The sequence below is a fragment of the Cryptomeria japonica genome, unplaced genomic scaffold (assembly GCF_030272615.1).
Source record: "Cryptomeria japonica unplaced genomic scaffold, Sugi_1.0 HiC_scaffold_34, whole genome shotgun sequence".
Classification (NCBI taxonomy): domain Eukaryota; kingdom Viridiplantae; phylum Streptophyta; class Pinopsida; order Cupressales; family Cupressaceae; genus Cryptomeria; species Cryptomeria japonica.
The window spans coordinates 45,001-62,094 of record NW_026728856.1 but is presented as its reverse complement, the minus strand read 5'-3'; the positions used below and the strand labels follow the sequence as shown (position 1 = coordinate 62,094).

Here is a 17,094-nt window from a genome sequence, read left to right as displayed (position 1 = left end):
CTGGGCTGTGCACCCGGGCGGGCTCAAGATGGCACCCGCGTTCCGTTTTTTTCACTATCTTTCAAAACGGAAATTTTAAAATCTCCTCTTTTTTTTGCCTTTTCTGGAAATTAGTGAAGGCAGCGCATCAAAGGTGCGCACCTCGCTGCCCACCTTGGTGTGCTCTGAGGTGCGCACCCGGGAGCGCTACGAAGTGTGCTCCAAGGTGCGGCGTGCACGTTGTCGGAGCCCGGTTTGCCCCGGGTGCGCACCTCGCCTGCACCTTGGCCGGGGTGGGCACCCTGGCTGGGTTTGCCCAGGGTGCGCTCCGAAGCGGGGTTACTGGAGCGCCCCCTCTTTTTTTGTCAGAGCGTTTGGTGGGGTTTCTCGCATTGGCTCTTCCCAGGCCCGGTTGTTGGGTGCGCTCCCACCCTGGCGCGCGCGAAGTTGGAAGTTGGGTTAATTGCCCGGGCGCGCACCTTCGCCAGGGTGGGCACCTTGGTGCGCACACCTTGGCTGGGCTGCGCACCAGGGCGGGCTCAAGATGGCACCAGCATTCCCTTTTTCTCACTATCTTTCAAAACGGAAATTTTAAAATCTCGTTTTTTTTTGCCTTTTATGGAAATTAGTGAAGGCATCGCATCAAAGGTGCGCACCTCGCTGCCCACCTTGGTGTGCTCCGAGGTGCCCACCACGGTGCGCTCCGAGGTGCCCACCACGGTGCGCAACGCCGGTGCGAACCCGGGAGCGCCCCGATGTGTGCTCCAAGGTGCGGCGTGCACGAAGCCGGACCCCGGTTTGCCCCGGGTGCGCACCTCGCGTGCACCTTGGTGCGCACACCTTGGCTGGGTTGCGCGGCCTGGTGGGCACCATGGTGCGCACCAAGGAGCGCTCCGAAGTGTGCTCCAAGGTGCGGCGTGCACGAAGTCCTAGCCCGGTTTGCCCCGGGTGCGCACCTTCGCCGCGGTGGGCACCATGGCGTGCACGAAGTCGGAGCCCGGTTTGCCCCGGGTGCGCACCTCGCGTGCACCTTCGCCGGGGTGGGCACCTCGGCTGGGTTGCGCGCCCTGGTGCGCACCAAGGAGCGCTCCGAAGTGTGCTCCAAGGTGCGGCGTGCACGAAGTCGGAGCCCGGTTTGCCCCGGGTGCGCACCTTCGCCGCGGTGGGCACCCTGGTGCGCACCATGGCGTGCACGAAGTCGGAGCCCGGTTTGCCCCGGGTGCGCACCTCGCGTGCACCTTCGGCGGGGTTGCGCGCCCTGGTGCGCACCAAGGAGCGCTCCGAAGTGTGCTCCAAGGTGCGGCGTGCACGAAGTCGGAGCCCGGTTTGCCCCGGGTGCGCACCTCGCGTGCACCTTCGGCGGGGTTGCGCGCCCTGGTGGGCACCATGGTGCGCACCAAGGAGCGCTCCGAAGTGTGCTCCAAGGTGCGGCGTGCACGAAGTCGGAGCCCGGTTTGCCCCGGGTGCGCACCTCGCGTGCACCTTCGCCGCGGTGGGCACCATGGCGTGCACGAAGTCGGAGCCCGGTTTGCCCCGGGTGCGCACCTCGCGTGCACCTTCGCCGGGGTGGGCACCTCGGCTGGGTTGCGCGCCCTGGTGCGCACCAAGGAGCGCTCCGAAGTGTGCTCCAAGGTGCGGCGTGCACGAAGTCGGAGCCCGGTTTGCCCCGGGTGCGCACCTCGCGTGCACCTTCGCCGCGGTGGGCACCATGGCGTGCACGAAGTCGGAGCCCGGTTTGCCTCGGGTGCGCACCCCGCGTGCACCTTCGCCGGGGTGGGCACCTCGGCTGGGTTGCGCGCCCTGGTGCGCACCAAGGAGCGCTCCGAAGTGTGCTCCAAGGTGCGGCGTGCACGAAGTCGGAGCCCGGTTTGCCCCGGGTGCGCACCTCGCGTGCACCTTCGCCGCGGTGGGCACCTTGGCTGGGTTGGGCACCATTGAGCGCTCCGAAGTGTGCTCCAAGGTGCGCACCATGGCCCTCCAAGGTGCGCAGCATGGCGTGCACGAAGTCGGAGCCCGGTTTGCCCCGGGTGCGCACCTCGCGTGCACCTTCGCCAGGGTGGGCACCTCGGTGCGCACACCTTCTCAATGTTTTCTTGCCTTTTCTGGAAATTGGTGAAGGCAGCGCATCAAAGGTGCGCACCTCGGTGTGCTCCGAGGTGCGAACCCGAGAGCGCTCCGAGGTGCCCACGAAGTCGAAAGTCGGGTTAATTGCATTGTTTTCCCCGGGTGCGCTCCGAGGTGCGCAACATCGGTGCGCACCAAGGAGGGCTCCGAAGTGTGCTCCAAGGTGCGCACGATTCGGAGCTCGGTTTGCCCGGGGTGCGCACACCTTGGCTGGGTTGCGCACCCTTTGTGCGCTCCAAGGTGCGCACGAAGTCGGAGCTCGGTTTGCCCCGGGTGCGCACCTTCGCCAGGGTGCGCACCTTGATGCGCACGCCTTGGCTGGGCTGCGCACCTTGGTGGGCGCCATGGTGCGCACCTTTCGTGCGCTCCAAGGTGCGCACGAAGTCGGAGCTCGGTTTGCCCCGGGTGCGCACCTTGGTGGGCGCCATGGTGCACTCCGAGGTGCCCAAGATTGGTGCGCAACAAGGAGCGCTCCGAAGTGCGCTCCAAGGTGCGCAGGTGCGCGCGAAGTCGAAAGTTGGGTTAATTGTCCGGTTTGCCTCGGGTGCGCACCTTGCGTGCACCTTCGCCAGGGTGGGCGCCTTGGTGCGCACACCTTGGCTGGGCTGCGCACCCGGGCGCGCACACCTTGGCACCCGCGTTTCCTTCATTTTAAATTTTTTTTTTTTACAATCTCTCAAGTGGGAAATTCTATAATCTCAACTTTTTTTGCCTTTTCAGGAAACTTTTGAATGGAGCGCATCATTGGTGCGCTCCGAAGTGTGCTCCAAGGTGCGCACCTCTGGTGTGCTCCAAAGCTCTCTCCAGCTGCGTGCACCTGCCCCGGCCGCGCACCCGGCCCCGCCCAGCTTCGCTCACCTGTCCCGGGCGTCTGGTGCGGAACCTTAGAGTAAGAAACATCACCGTGCACCTTGGCCAACGTGCGCGACTCGACCGAGCGCGCACTGGCCGAGGTGCACACCGATTTCACCTGGGTGCGCGCGCAGCACCTCGGGCGCACCGGGGTGCGCGCACAACGCCCGGGTTGCACCGTGGCCTGTGTGCTCGGGGCGCCTCGGGTGCGCGCTCGGTGTCGCCCCCCGCGCGCGCGGTAGTGCGGGCAGCGCACCCCGGCCCGGCCCGGCCCCGACGAGAACGCAAACGGGCAAAAGGTTTATTCAAATAGCATTGCGACGCCCGGCGAAAAACTAAGAAAGGGTGCAACACCGGGACTTCCCGGGAGGTCACCCATCCTAGTACTACTCCGGCCCAAGCGCGCTTAACTGCGGAGTTCTGATGGGATCCGGTGCACTAACGCTGGTATGATCGCACCCGTTATGAGCTTGTCGCAGTGTGTACTTAGCAAACCGCGACCCACGTGCGAATCCACCCCGGCCACCCACCCCCGTCGAGGTGCACACCCTCCCTCGCGAAGTGCGCCCCGTTCGCCAAGTGTGAGCCCTGCCCGGGTGCGCGCACCTTGCTAGGGCGTCGGGTGTGCACCCGGCCCGGCCTACGTGCGTGCACCTGGACGGGGCGTCGTGTGCGTGCAGTGTCCCGTCTGCAACGCGGTGCCCACACACCACCTCGGGCGCAACGACCTGCGCTCACATGTGGGCCGAGTGCACCTTGGTGCATGTTCGGGGCGCCTCGGGTGCACGCTCGATCTTGCCCCGGTGCACCAAGGCGCTCGGTTTGCCCCGGGTGCGCACTTGGTGCAAGGTGGGCACCCAAAATAGGGATCAAGCACCAAAACACAAGTTTCGGGATGCAAAATGGGACCCAAGGACCACAAATGCGTTCCAAGACCCATGATGGGTCCACGAGAACAAAAATGTGTTCCGAGACTTAATAAACAAATATTGGGTTTTAGGAGAAGAAACATGCTCTGATGCCCAAAACAAGAATCGACCCCGAAAAGGCCACAGGCCAAAAGTGGGATGCGAGACAAAAAAAAATGGGACCCGAGGACCAAAATTGGGTTCCCAGGTCGAAGACAGGGCAACCGGACAAGAAACGACCTCTAAGGCTCGAAATGAGTCCCGACGACTAAAACTTGACAAGAAGCACCCATCAGGCACCCAACTCGACACCCATGGGATGCCGACCCACCCGGGCTTCCACCTAGCACACCTTGGCACCCACCCACCCTCGCACCCAACCTCGCACCCAACTTAGCACCTTTGAACCCACATTGGCACTCACCCTGACCCTGGCACCTTGGAACCCACATTGGCACTCACCTTGACCCTGGCACCCACCTTTGCACTCACCTTGGGACCCACCCTGGCTCCCACCTCGGCACCCACCCAGACACCCACCTTGGTTCCTTGGCACCCACCTTGGATCCTTGGCACCCACCCCGACACCCACCTTGGCACGCAACTTGGCTACTTGCCACCCACCTTGGCTCCTTGACGCCCACCCCGACAACCACCCCGTGACCTACCCTGGCTAGGGTTGGTGCACACCCACCCTGGTGCCCACCTTGGCACCCACCCCATGACCCACCTTGGCACGCACCTTAGTACCCACCCTGTTACCCACCCTAGGACCCACCCCGTGACCCACCTTGGCCAGGGTGGGTGCACCCACCCTGGTGCCCACCTTGGCACCCACCCATCCTAGCACCCAGCCTGTGACCGGGCTTGGAACCCAACCTTGCACCCGTCTTGGCCAGTGTGGGTGCGCACCCATCCTGGCACCCACGTTGTGACACACCCTTTAACCCACGCACCCTAGCAGCCACGTTGGCACCCACCTTGGAACACAACCTAGCAACTTGGCACCCACCCCGTGACCCACCTTGGCATCCACCATAGCAGTCGCCCACTTGGCACCCACCTTGGAACCCAAGTTGGCACCCACCTCGGCACCCACCTTGACACTTGTGGACCCACCTTGCCACTCACCCTAGCATCGACCCATCCTAGCACCCACCCTGGCACCTTTGCACCCTAGCACTCACCCATCCTAGCACCTAACCTGTGACCCACCTTGACACTCACCCTCGCACCCACCTTGGAACCCAACCTAGCACCCACCCACCCTGACACCAACCCTAGCACCTACCCACCCTTGCACCCACCCTGTGACCCATCTTGGCACCCACCCATCCTACCACTCAACCTATCACCCACCTTCTCACCCACCTTGGCATCCACCTTAGCACCCACCCACACTGGCACCTTGGCACCCACCTCGGGCAAGGTGGGTGCACACCCACCCTGACACCCAATTTAGAACCAACCAAGCATGTTACCCACCTTGGCACCCACATTGCAGCCCACCCTAGTACCCACCCTATGACCCACATTGGCATCCACACCCTAGCACCCAGGCACCTCGACACCCGCCTTGACACGCACCCTAGCACTAAACCTGTGACCCACCTTGGAACTCACCCTAGAACCCACCCACCCTGTGAACCACCTTGGCATCCACCTTAGCACCCACCCACCTTGGCACCCACTCTAGCACTCACCCATCCTAACACCCAACTTGTTACCCACCTTGGCACCCGCCCTCGCGTCCACCTTGAAACCCACCCTAGCACCCACCCACGCAGGAGCCCACCTTGGCACCCAACCTAACACCCACGCATCCTGGCACCCAACTTGTGACCCACCTTGGAACCCACCCTAGTACCCACCTTTGAACCCACTATATCACCAACCCACCTTGGCACCCACCCTATGACCCTCTTTGGAATCCACCCTAGCACGCACCCACCCTGGCACCCACCATGGAGCGCACCCTAGCACCCACCCACCTCGGCACGCACCTCAACACCCACCTTGGTGTGCGCACTGCGCCAACCTCTCAAAGACCCTATGTGGTGCGCTCCAAAGTGTACACCTTTGGTGCGCTCCAAGGTGCGCACCTTTGGTGCACACCGAGGTGCACACCAAAGTGTGCACCGAGGTGAGCACCAAAGTGCACTCCAAGGTGCACACCAAGGCGTGCACCTTTGGTGCGGTCAATGCAAACGAATTCGGAAGTTGGGGTCGATGTCCTAATCGCTGCTGCAGACTACACGTATGAGAATCGGACAAATAGCTTTATATAGGGGAGGTGTTGCGTTTGATGGGTCGACTCCCCTGGTTGTGTGCACTGCACCAACTTCAAAGACCCTGTCTTGTTTAAGAAGTCAAAAGTTGGGGTGGATGTCCTAATCATTGCTGCAGTCTACGCATGTATGAGAATCAGACAAATAGCTTATATAGGGGAGGTGTTGCATTCGGTGGGTTGACTCCCCTGGTTGTGCGCACTGCGCCAACCTCAAAGACCCCGCATAGCAGAAGAAGTCGGAAGTCGGATTTTGGTGAGCACCAAGGCGTGCACCTTTGGTGCGGTCAACGCAGACGAATTCAGAAGTTGGGGTGGATGTCCTAATCGTTGTTGCAGGCTACACATGTATGAGAATCAGACAAATAGCTTATATAGGGGAGGTGTTGGGTTTGATGGGTCAACTCCCTTGGTTGTGCGCATTACGCCAACCTCAAAGACCTTGTTTTCGTTAAGAAGTCAAAAGTTGGGGTCAATGTCCTAATGGCTCCTGTAGGCTACACATGTATGAGAATCGGACAAATAGCTTATATAGGGGAGGTGTTGGGTTTGATGGGTCGACTCCCCTGGTTGTGCGCATTACGTCAACCTCAAAGACCTTGTTTTCGTTAAGAAGTCAAAAGTTGGGGTCGATGTCCTAATTGCTCCTGTAGACTACACATGTATGAGAATCAGACAAATAGCTTATATAGGGGAGGTGTTGGGTTTGATGGGTTGACTCCCCTAGTTGTTCGCATTACACCAACCTCAAAGACCTTGTTTTCGTTTAGAAGCCGAAAGTTGGGGTCGATGTCCTAATTGCTCCTGCAGGCTACGCATGTATGAGAATCAGACAAATAGCTTATATAGGGGAGGTGTTGGGTTTGATGGGTCGACTCCCCTGGTTGTGCGCATTGCGCCAACCTCAAAGACCCTGCATTGCGGATGAAGTCGAAAGTCAGAGTTTGGTGTGCTACAAGGTGTGGTCGAAGGTGCTCACCTAGGTGTGCACCTTTGGAGCGCAGGAAAAGTGCCCTCCAAAAGTGCGCACCTTTGGAGTGCACAAAAGTGCCCTCCAAAAGTGCGCACCTTTGGAGCGCACAAAAGTGCCCTCCAAAAAGTGCCCTCCAAAAGTGCGCACCTTTGGAGCGCACAAAAGTGCCCTCCAAAAAGTGCCCTCCAAAAGTGCGCACCTTTGGAGTGCAGAAAAGTGCCCTCCAAAAAGTGCCCTCCAAAAGTGTGCACCTTTGGAGTGCACAAAAGTGCCCTCCAAAAGTGCGCACCTTTGGAGCGCAGAAAAGTGCCCTCCAAAAAGTGCCCTCCAAAAGTGCGCACCTTTGGAGCGCAGAAAAGTGCCCTCCAAAAAGTGCCCTCCAAAAGTGCGCACCTTTGGAGCGCAGAAAAGTGCCCTCCAAAAAGTGCCCTCCAAAAGTGCGCACCTTTGGAGCGCAGAAAAGTGCCCTCCAAAAAGTGCCCTCCAAAAGTGCGCACCTTTGGAGCGCAGAAAAGTGCCCTCCAAAAAGTGCCCTCCAAAAGTGCGCACCTTTGGAGCGCACAAAAGTGCCCTCCAAAAAGTGCCCTCCAAAAGTGCGCACCTTTGGAGCGCACAAAAGTGCCCTCCAAAAGTGCGCACCTTTGGAGCGCACAAAAGTGCCCTCCAAAAGTGCGCACTTTTGGTGCGCACCAAGGCGCTGGTTCGGTCGTTGCAGGCGAGTTCGGAAGTTGGGGTCGATGTCCTGAGCGGAGGTGCAAACTACACAGGTGTCGGAATCGGACAAATAGCTTATATAGGGGAGGTGTATGCTTCGATGGGTCGACTCCCCAGGTTGAGCGCACCGCGCCAACCTCAAAGACCCTACGGTATGGATGAAGTCGGAAGTTGGGTCCGATGACCGATTCGATTAGTAGGTATGCTCATGAGGTCGGAATTTGGGTCCGATGACCTGCCATGTGCAGGAAGGCGAATGTTGGCACTGTGCGTTGCAAGGTGCACACCAAGGTGCTGGTGCGGTCTTTTTAGTCGAGTTCGGAAGTTGGGGTCGATGTCCTGATCGGAGGTGCAAGCTACACAGGTGTGGGAATCGGACAAATAGCTTATATAGGGGAGGTGTATGCTTCGTTGGGTCGACTCCCCGGGTTGAGCGCACCGCGCCAACCTCAAAGACCCTACGGTATGGATGAAGTCGGAAGTTGGGTCCGATGACCGATTCGATATGTAGGCATACTCGCGAGGTCGGAATTTGGGTCCGATGACCTGCCATGTGCAGGAAGGCGAATGTTGGCACTGTGCGTTGCAAGGTGCGCACCAAGGCGCTGGTTCGGTCGTTGCAGGCGAGTTCGGAAGTTGGGGTCGATGTCCTGATCGGAGGTGCAAACTACACAGGTGTGGGAATCGGACAAATAGCTTATATAGGGGAGGTGTATGCTTCGTTGGGTCGACTCCCCGGGTTGAGCGCACCGCGCCAACCTCAAAGACCCTACGGTATGGATGAAGTCGGAAGTTGTGTCCGATGACCGATTCGATATGTAGGCATACTCGCGAGGTCGGAATTTGGGTCCGATGACCTGCCATGTGCAGGAAGGCGAATGTTGGGACTGTGCGTCGCAAGGTGCGCACCAAGGCGCTGGTGCCGTCGTTGCAGTCGAGTTCGGAAGTTGGGGTCGATGTCCTGGTCAGAAGTGCAAACTACACAGGTGTGGGAATCGGACAAATAGCTTATATAGGGGAGGTGTATGCTTCGATGGGTCGACTCCCCGGGTTGAGCGCACCGCGCCAACCTCAAAGACCCTACAGTATGGATGAAGTCGGAAGTTGGGTCCGATGACCGATTCGATACGTAGGCATATTGGCGAGGTCTGAATTTGTGTCCGATGACCTGCCATGCGCAGGAAGGCGGAATTTGGGTCCGATGACCGAGTTGATGGCGTGCCATGCGCAGAAAGGCGGAATTTGGGTCCGATGACCGAGTTGATGTTGATGGCCCGCCATGCACAGGAAGGCGGAATTTGGGTCCGATGACCGATTTGAAGGCGTGCCATGCGCAGAAAGGCGGAGTTTGGGTCCGATGACCGAGTTGATATTGATGGCCCGCCATGCGCAGGAAGGCGGAATTTGGGTCCGATGACCTGACATACGCATGGAGTCCGACTCGGGGGCCGATGTTCGATTCGATGACTTGCATTGTGGGTAAAGTCGGAAGTTGTGGTCTTTGACCCGATTCGATGACCAGACTTCGGCTGCTTGAGAATCGGACAAATAACTTATATAGGGGAGGTAGTGTTCTCGAGCATCCTCCCCCCGTGCCCGTTTATGTCGATTGATGCTGGTGCTCGACTGGTTGGAGCGCTCGGATGCAAAAATCTTGCACCAGGATTTATCGATTGTGATGGACACGGCAAGTCTCCTGATTGCTATGCAGGAGCTCATCGTGAATCTCTATGCGGCCTTGGTATGGACTCGACCTGCGGAATGGTTCGGCAATGGTAGTCGCTCCAACACGTCCTTGCAATGGCCACAGAGGTGATTCGACTAGAGCTCCAGTCTAGCTTTTGGGTTGCTTGGCGGACTGGTATAGCCGCGATCGAGTTCCGGCCATGAACGTTTTAGATAGCTCTTGGGCTTTCTGGGACGGAAGTCGGAAGTTTGGGCTGTTGTCCGATTTGATGACCATTCTTCGGATGTGTGAGAATCGGACAAATAACTTATATAGGGGACTGTGTTGTCTCACGCAGCCCCCTCCGTGCCCCTCTATCTCGACCGATGTTGGTGCTTGAAAGGGTTGGGATCGCTCGGATTTATAAACGTGCACCACCATTTGTCGAGTGTGAGGGACGCGGCAGGTCTCCTAAATGCTATACGGGCGCTCTCTGAGAATCTCTATCCGGCCTCGACACAGACTAGTCTTGCTGAATGGTTTGGCACTGGTAGTCGATCCAACACGTCGTTGTTGTGGCCGCCTAGGCGATTCGATTGAGCCCCCGTCTAGCTTTTGGGTTGCTTGGCGGATTTTGCCCTATCCGCAAGTGAGCTCGGTCCCTAAACGTTCGAGAAACCCGATTGCTATGCGCCGACTCTCTTTCTTGCGAGCCTCCATCTAGCTTTTGGGTCTCTACGGAACGGAAGTCGGAATCTGGGACCGTTGTTTGATTCGACGAGGCAGACTACGGTTGTGCGAGAATCGGACAAATAACTTATATAGGGGAGGTGTTGACTGGAGCATTCTCCCCCGTGCCCCTCTAACTCGACCAATGCTGGCGCTCGAATGGTGGTAGCGCTCGGATTTTCGTTGAGCGCCAGCATTGGTCGATTTAGAGGGGCATGCGAGATTCCCGAATGCTATGCGAGGGCTCTAACGGAAATGTCTATTGGTTTCGGTATGGATGCAATTGCGAGTGGTTCGGCAAAGGTAGTCGTTCCGATGCGTCCATGTCGTGGCCAAATCGATAATTCGATTTGAGCCCTCGTATAGCATTTGGGTCTCTCGATGTGATTCCGCATTCCAGTCCCTTTGGGCACTGCTTGAGCCGCATCCCAGGGGGTTCCCTTCCCAATAATCTGCCTCGCAACCCGATTGCTATGCGGTGAGGCTCCTCGGCCGCCTCGGAACTATCTGTGTATCAGACGCATCGCGGGATAAGGGGTTGGCAACGGTAGTCGCCCCAAGCGCGTCCGATGCTTGGACCATTCCGAGGCGGCCCTGAAGCCTCTTCCGTCTAGCCGTTGGGTCCTTCTCGCCGCATCCCTTGCCTCGCACCCCGATTGCTATGCGGTGAGGCTCCTCGGCCGCCTTGGAACTATCTGTGTATCAGACGCATCGCGGGATAAGGGGTTGTCACTGGTAGTCGCCCCAAGCGCGTCCGATGCTTGGACCATTCCGAGGCGGCCCTGAAGCCTCTTCCGTCTAGCCGTTGGGTCCTTCTCGCCGCATCCCTCGACTCGCACCCCGATTGCTATGCGGTGAGGCTCCTCGGCCGCCTTGGAACTATCTGTGTATCGGACGCGTCGCGGGATAAGGGGTTGTCACTGGTAGTCGCCCCAAGCGCGTCCGATGCTTGGACCATTCCGAGGCGGCCCTGAAGCCTCTTCCGTCTAGCCGTTGGGTCCTTCTCGCCGCATCCCTCGCCTCGCACCCCGATTGCTATGCGGTGAGGCTCCTCGGCCGCCTTGGAACTATCTGTGTATCGGACGCGTCGCGGGATAAGGGGTTGTCACTGGTAGTCGCCCCAAGCGCGTGCGATGCATGGACCATTCCCAGGCGGCCCTGAAGCCTCTTCCGTCTAGCCGTTGGGTCCTTCTCGCCGCATCCCTCGCCTCGCACCCCGATTGCTATGCGGTGAGGCTCCTCGGCCGCCTTGGAACTATCTGTGTATCGGACGCGTCGCGGGATAAGGGGTTGTCACTGGTAGTCGCCCCAAGCGCGTCCGATGCTTGGACCATTCCGAGGCGGCCCTGAAGCCTCTTCCGTCTAGCCGTTGGGTCCTTCTCGCCGCATCCCTCGCCTCGCACCCCGATTGCTATGCGGTGAGGCTCCTCGGCCGCCTTGGAACTATCTGTGTATCGGACGCGTCGCGGGATAAGGGGTTGTCACTGGTAGTCGCCCCAAGCGCGTCCGATGCTTGGACCATTCCGAGGCGGCCCTGAAGCCTCTTCCGTCTAGCCGTTGGGTCCTTCTCGCCGCATCCCTCGCCTCGCACCCCGATTGCTATGCGGTGAGGCTCCTCGGCCGCCTTGGAACTATCTGTGTATCGGACGCGTCGCGGGATAAGGGGTTGTCACTGGTAGTCGCCCCAAGCGCGTCCGATGCTTGGACCATTCCGAGGCGGCCCTGAAGCCTCTTCCGTCTAGCCGTTGGGTCCTTCTCGCCGCATCCCTCGCCTCGCACCCCGATTGCTATGCGGTGAGGCTCCTCGGCCGCCTTGGAACTATCTGTGTATCGGACGCATCGCGGGATAAGGGGTTGTCACTGGTAGTCGCCCCAAGCGCGTCCGATGCTTGGACCATTCCGAGGCGGCCCTGAAGCCTCTTCCGTCTAGCCGTTGGGTCCTTCTCGCCGCATCCCTCGCCTCGCACCCCGATTGCTATGCGGTGAGGCTCCTCGGCCGCCTTGGAACTATCTGTGTATCGGACGCGTCGCGGGATAAGGGGTTGTCACTGGTAGTCGCCCCAAGCGCGTCCGATGCTTGGACCATTCCGAGGCGGCCCTGAAGCCTCTTCCGTCTAGCCGTTGGGTCCTTCTCGCCGCATCCCTCGCCTCGCACCCCGATTGCTATGCGGTGAGGCTCCTCGGCCGCCTTGGAACTATCTGTGTATCGGACGCGTCGCGGGATAAGGGGTTGTCACTGGTAGTCGCCCCAAGCGCGTCCGATGCTTGGACCATTCCGAGGCGGACCTGAAGCCTCTTCCGTCTAGCCGTTGGGTCCTTCTCGCCGCATCCCTCGCCTCGCACCCCGATTGCTATGCGGTGAGGCTCCTCGGCCGCCTTGGAACTATCTGTGTATCGGACGCGTCGCGGGATAAGGGGTTGTCACTGGTAGTCGCCCCAAGCGCGTCCGATGCTTGGACCATTCCGAGGCGGCCCTGAAGCCTCTTCCGTCTAGCCGTTGGGTCCTTCTTGCCGCATCCCTCGCCTCGCACCCCGATTGCTATGCGGTGAGGCTCCTCGGCCGCCTTGGAACTATCTGTGTATCGGACGCGTCGCGGGATAAGGGGTTGTCACTGGTAGTCGCCCCAAGCGCGTCCGATGCTTGGACCATTCCGAGGCGGCCCTGAAGCCTCTTCCGTCTAGCCGTTGGGTCCTTCTCGCCGCATCCCTCGCCTCGCACCCCGATTGCTATGCGGTGAGGCTCCTCGGCCGCCTTGGAACTATCTGTGTATCGGACGCATCGCGGGATAAGGGGTTGTCACTGGTAGTCGCCCCAAGCGCGTCCGATGCTTGGACCATTCCGAGGCGGCCCTGAAGCCTCTTCCGTCTAGCCGTTGGGTCCTTCTCGCCGCATCCCTCGCCTCGCACCCCGATTGCTATGCGGTGAGGCTCCTCGGCCGCCTTGGAACTATCTGTGTATCGGACGCGTCGCGGGATAAGGGGTTGTCACTGGTAGTCGCCCCAAGCGCGTCCGATGCTTGGACCATTCCGAGGCGGACCTGAAGCCTCTTCCGTCTAGCCGTTGGGTCCTTCTCGCCGCATCCCTCGCCTCGCACCCCGATTGCTATGTGGTGAGGCTCCTCGGCCGCCTTGGAACTATCTGTGTATCGGACGCGTCGCGGGATAAGGGGTTGTCACTGGTAGTCGCCCCAAGCGCGTCCGATGCTTGGACCATTCCGAGGCGGCCCTGAAGCCTCTTCCGTCTAGCCGTTGGGTCCTTCTCGCCGCATCCCTCGCCTCGCACCCCGATTGCTATGCGGTGAGGCTCCTCGGCCGCCTTGGAACTATCTGTGTATCGGACGCGTCGCGGGATAAGGGGTTGTCACTGGTAGTCGCCCCAAGCGCGTCCGATGCTTGGACCATTCCGAGGCGGACCTGAAGCCTCTTCCCTCTAGCCGTTGGGGCTTTCTCGCCGCATCCCTCGCCTCGCACCCCGATTGCTATTCGGTGAGGCTCCTCGGCCGCCTTGGAACTATCTGTGTATCGGACGCATCGCGGGATAAGGGGTTGGCAGTGGTAGTCGCCCCAAGCGCGTCCGATGCTTGGACCATTCCGAGGCGGCCCTGCAGCCTCTTCCGTCTAGCCGTTGGGGCCATCTCGCTGCATCCCCCACCTCGCACCACGATTGCTATGCGGTGAGGCTCCTTGGCCGCCTCGGAACTATCTGTGTATCGGACGCATCGCGGGATAAGGGGTTGTCACTGGTAGTCGCCCCAAGCGCGTCCGATGCTTGGACTATTCCGAGGCGGCCCTGCAGCCTCTTCCGTCTAGCCGTTGGGGCCATCTCGCCGCATCCCCCAGCTCCTCGGCCGCCTCGGAACTATCTGTGTATCGGACGCATCGCGGGATAAGGGGTTGGCAGTGGTAGTCGCCCCAAGCGCGTTCGATGCTTGGACTATTCCGAGGCGGCCCCGCAGCCTCTTCCGTCTACCCTTTGGGGCCATCTCGCCGCATCCCTCGCCTCGCACCCCGATTGCTATGCGGTGAGGCTCCTCGGCCGCCTGGGAACTATCTTCGTATCGGATGCATCGCGGGATAAGGGGTTGTCACTGGTAGTCGCCCCAAGCGCGTCCGATGCTTGGACTATTCCGAGGCGGCCCTGTGGCCTCTTCTGTCTAGCCGTTGGGGCCATCTCGCCGCATCCCTCACCTCGCACCCCCATTGCTATGCGGTGAGGCTCCTCGGCCGCCTTGGAACTGTCTTCGTATCGGAAGCATCGCGGGATAAGGGGTTGTCACTGGTAGTCGCCCCAAGCGCGTCCGATGCTTGGACTATTCCGAGGCGGCCCTGCAGCCTCTTCCGTCTAGCCGTTGGGGCCATCTCGCCGCATCCCCCACCTCGCACCCGGATTGCTATGCGGTGAGGCTCCTCGGCCGCCTTGGAACTATCTTCGTATCGGACGCATCGCGGGATAAGGGGTTGTCACTGGTAGTCGCCCCAAGCGCGTCCGATGCTTGGACTATTCCGACGCGGCCCTGTGGCCTCTTCCGTCTAGCCGTTGGGGCCATCTCGCCGCATCCCCCACCTCGCACCCCGATTGCTATGCGGTGAGGCTCCTCGGCCGCCTTGGAACCATCTTCGTATCGGACGCATCGCGGGATGAGGGGTTGTCACTGGTAGTCGCCCCAAGCGCGTCCGATGCTTGGACCATTCCGAGGCGGCCCTGAAGCCTCTTCCGTCTAGCCGTTGGGGCCTTCCCGCCCCATCCCTCGCCTCGCACCCCCGATTGCTATGCGGTGAGGCTCCTCGGCCGCCTTGGAACCATCTGTGTATCGGACGCATCGCGGGATAAGGGGTTGGCACTGGTAGTCGCCCCAAGCGCGTCCGATGCTTGGAGCATTCCGAGGTGGCCCTGAAGCCTCTTCCGTCTAGCCGTTGGGGCCTTCCCGCCCCATCCCTCGCCTCGCACCCCGATTGATATGCGGTGAGGCTCCTCGGCCGCCTTGGAACTATCTGTGTATCGGACGCATCGCGGGATAAGGGGTTGGCACTGGTAGTCGTCCCAATCGCGTCCGATGCTTGGACCATTCCGAGGCGGCCCTGCAGCCTCTTCCGTTTAGCCGTCGGGGCCTTCCCGCCGCATCCCTCGCCTCGCATCCCGATTCCTATGCGGTGAGTCTTCTCGGCCGCCGCGGAACTATACCTGTTATTGCTACTGCATCCTTCGGCTGGTAACCTCCTCTGCCGCCTTGGAACGTTCTCTTTGTCGGACGCGTCGCGGGATAAGGGGTTGGCACTGGTAGTCGCCCCAAGCGCGCCCGATGCATAGACCGCTCCGAGTTGACCTTGCTTTCAGCCTCTCACATGCATAGACCTCTCTGAGTCGACCCTGCAGCCTCTCACGTTTAGCCTTTGGAATCTCGCCTCACAACATGATTGCTATCCTTGATGCATCCCTTGCCTCGAGCCCTGATTGCTTTCTTGGCTGCATCCCTCCTCTCCTCACAGCCCGGTTGTCATCACTGCTTCATCCGTCGCTTCATGCATTCTGGCTGCTGGGCCCTTCCCACCGCACACCTCGATTGCTATCTCTTCTGCATCACACACCCCGATTGCTATCTCTGCTACATCCCTCGGCTCTCACTTCTGCATCCTTCGCCTCCCACCTCGATTGCTATCAATGCTGCATCCGTAACCTCACACCCCGATTGCTATGCGGGGAGGCTCCTTGGCCGCCTTGGAAATTTCTGTGTGTCGGACGCACCGCGGGATAAGGGGTTGGCACTGGTAGTCGCCCCAAGTGCGCCCGATTCTTAGACCGCTTCGAGGTGACCTCGTAGCCTCTTTCGTCCAGGCTTCCTGCCTTCAACGCCCTTTTTACACCTCGATTGCTATGCGCGGGCTCGTTGGCGTCTATCACCTCTCTGCGAAGAGTGGCACGATGATTGTTGGGGTAAATCGTAGCAGTCCGATCTCTGGCCTTGGGCCATTGTGAGGGCTGATCGATTTCCTGTGCGCATCTCGTGTTCGCCCAGTAACAGACTCGACGACTTGTAATCGGTCTTGTTCCCGATTGTTCCTGGAGGTAGTCTTCGGAACTCTTGGATTTGACCTGTCACTCGAACTGTCCTCTTCCGAGGATGCTTGTGTGTGTGTGCTTGTGCCATTTCCTTGGCGGTATTAACGAGATATTAAAGAGCGGAGTGAGCGCCTCGCCCAGCTATGTTTGGGGCTCTCACTCCCTTACCCGGTGTGCGACCGCTTTGCACGTAGGTTGCGGAGCATCGCGACTCTTTCGATGTTTGGCGGTTGTCTTCCGGTGATGCGTTGGTCCCGAAGTGCACGTTACTAGCATTTCTGCCATTGTTCTCGATCTTTGGCACGTTCCTTCGTTGCAATTGGATATATATCTCCGTTTATACGCGCAGGCTTCTCCCGCCTATTCAGCGCTGTCCCACTCTCAGCACTCTCGTGGTCTCCTTGGCTTCTCTCTCCCGTGAGCGAGCTCTCTTCTCGAGTCTTTTCCATGTCCCATGGAGGTTGCCTTGCGAAATTCGGGCACACAAACGTGACCGGATAAGAGCGGAATTGCCTATGAGGAGAAGCTCACCTTAGGGAGCAGCAATGCCGAGTGTTTCGACAGAGGGTAGAGGGGGCGTTGTTTGGGCGGTTGCACAAAAGAGTGCTACGGTTGCACTGAAGGTTGCTTCTTCGTCTCCGACGAACTCTTCGAGGCAAAAAAGCTTGTATACGGGGTCGAGGTGGGACTGTTCGTGCGAGTTGCGCCACCAAAAGTGCGTAGGGGGCATATACCTGGGAAATGGATGTCTCTGAGTGGCCTTACTCGGTCGCGTGCACGGTGCATTCTCTAACGGCAGGACTG

General features: G+C 59.7%; 1 non-coding gene across 1 annotated transcript; it reads right to left on the bottom strand.

Moving 5' to 3' along the window:
• Window positions 1-3,297: 3,297 nt before the first annotated feature.
• LOC131861895 (5S ribosomal RNA) lies at window positions 3,298-3,416 on the bottom strand. The gene has a single exon (XR_009360925.1). It is a non-coding gene; the product is annotated as a 5S ribosomal RNA (ribosomal RNA).
• Between the last annotated feature and the right edge of the window lie 13,678 nt (window positions 3,417-17,094).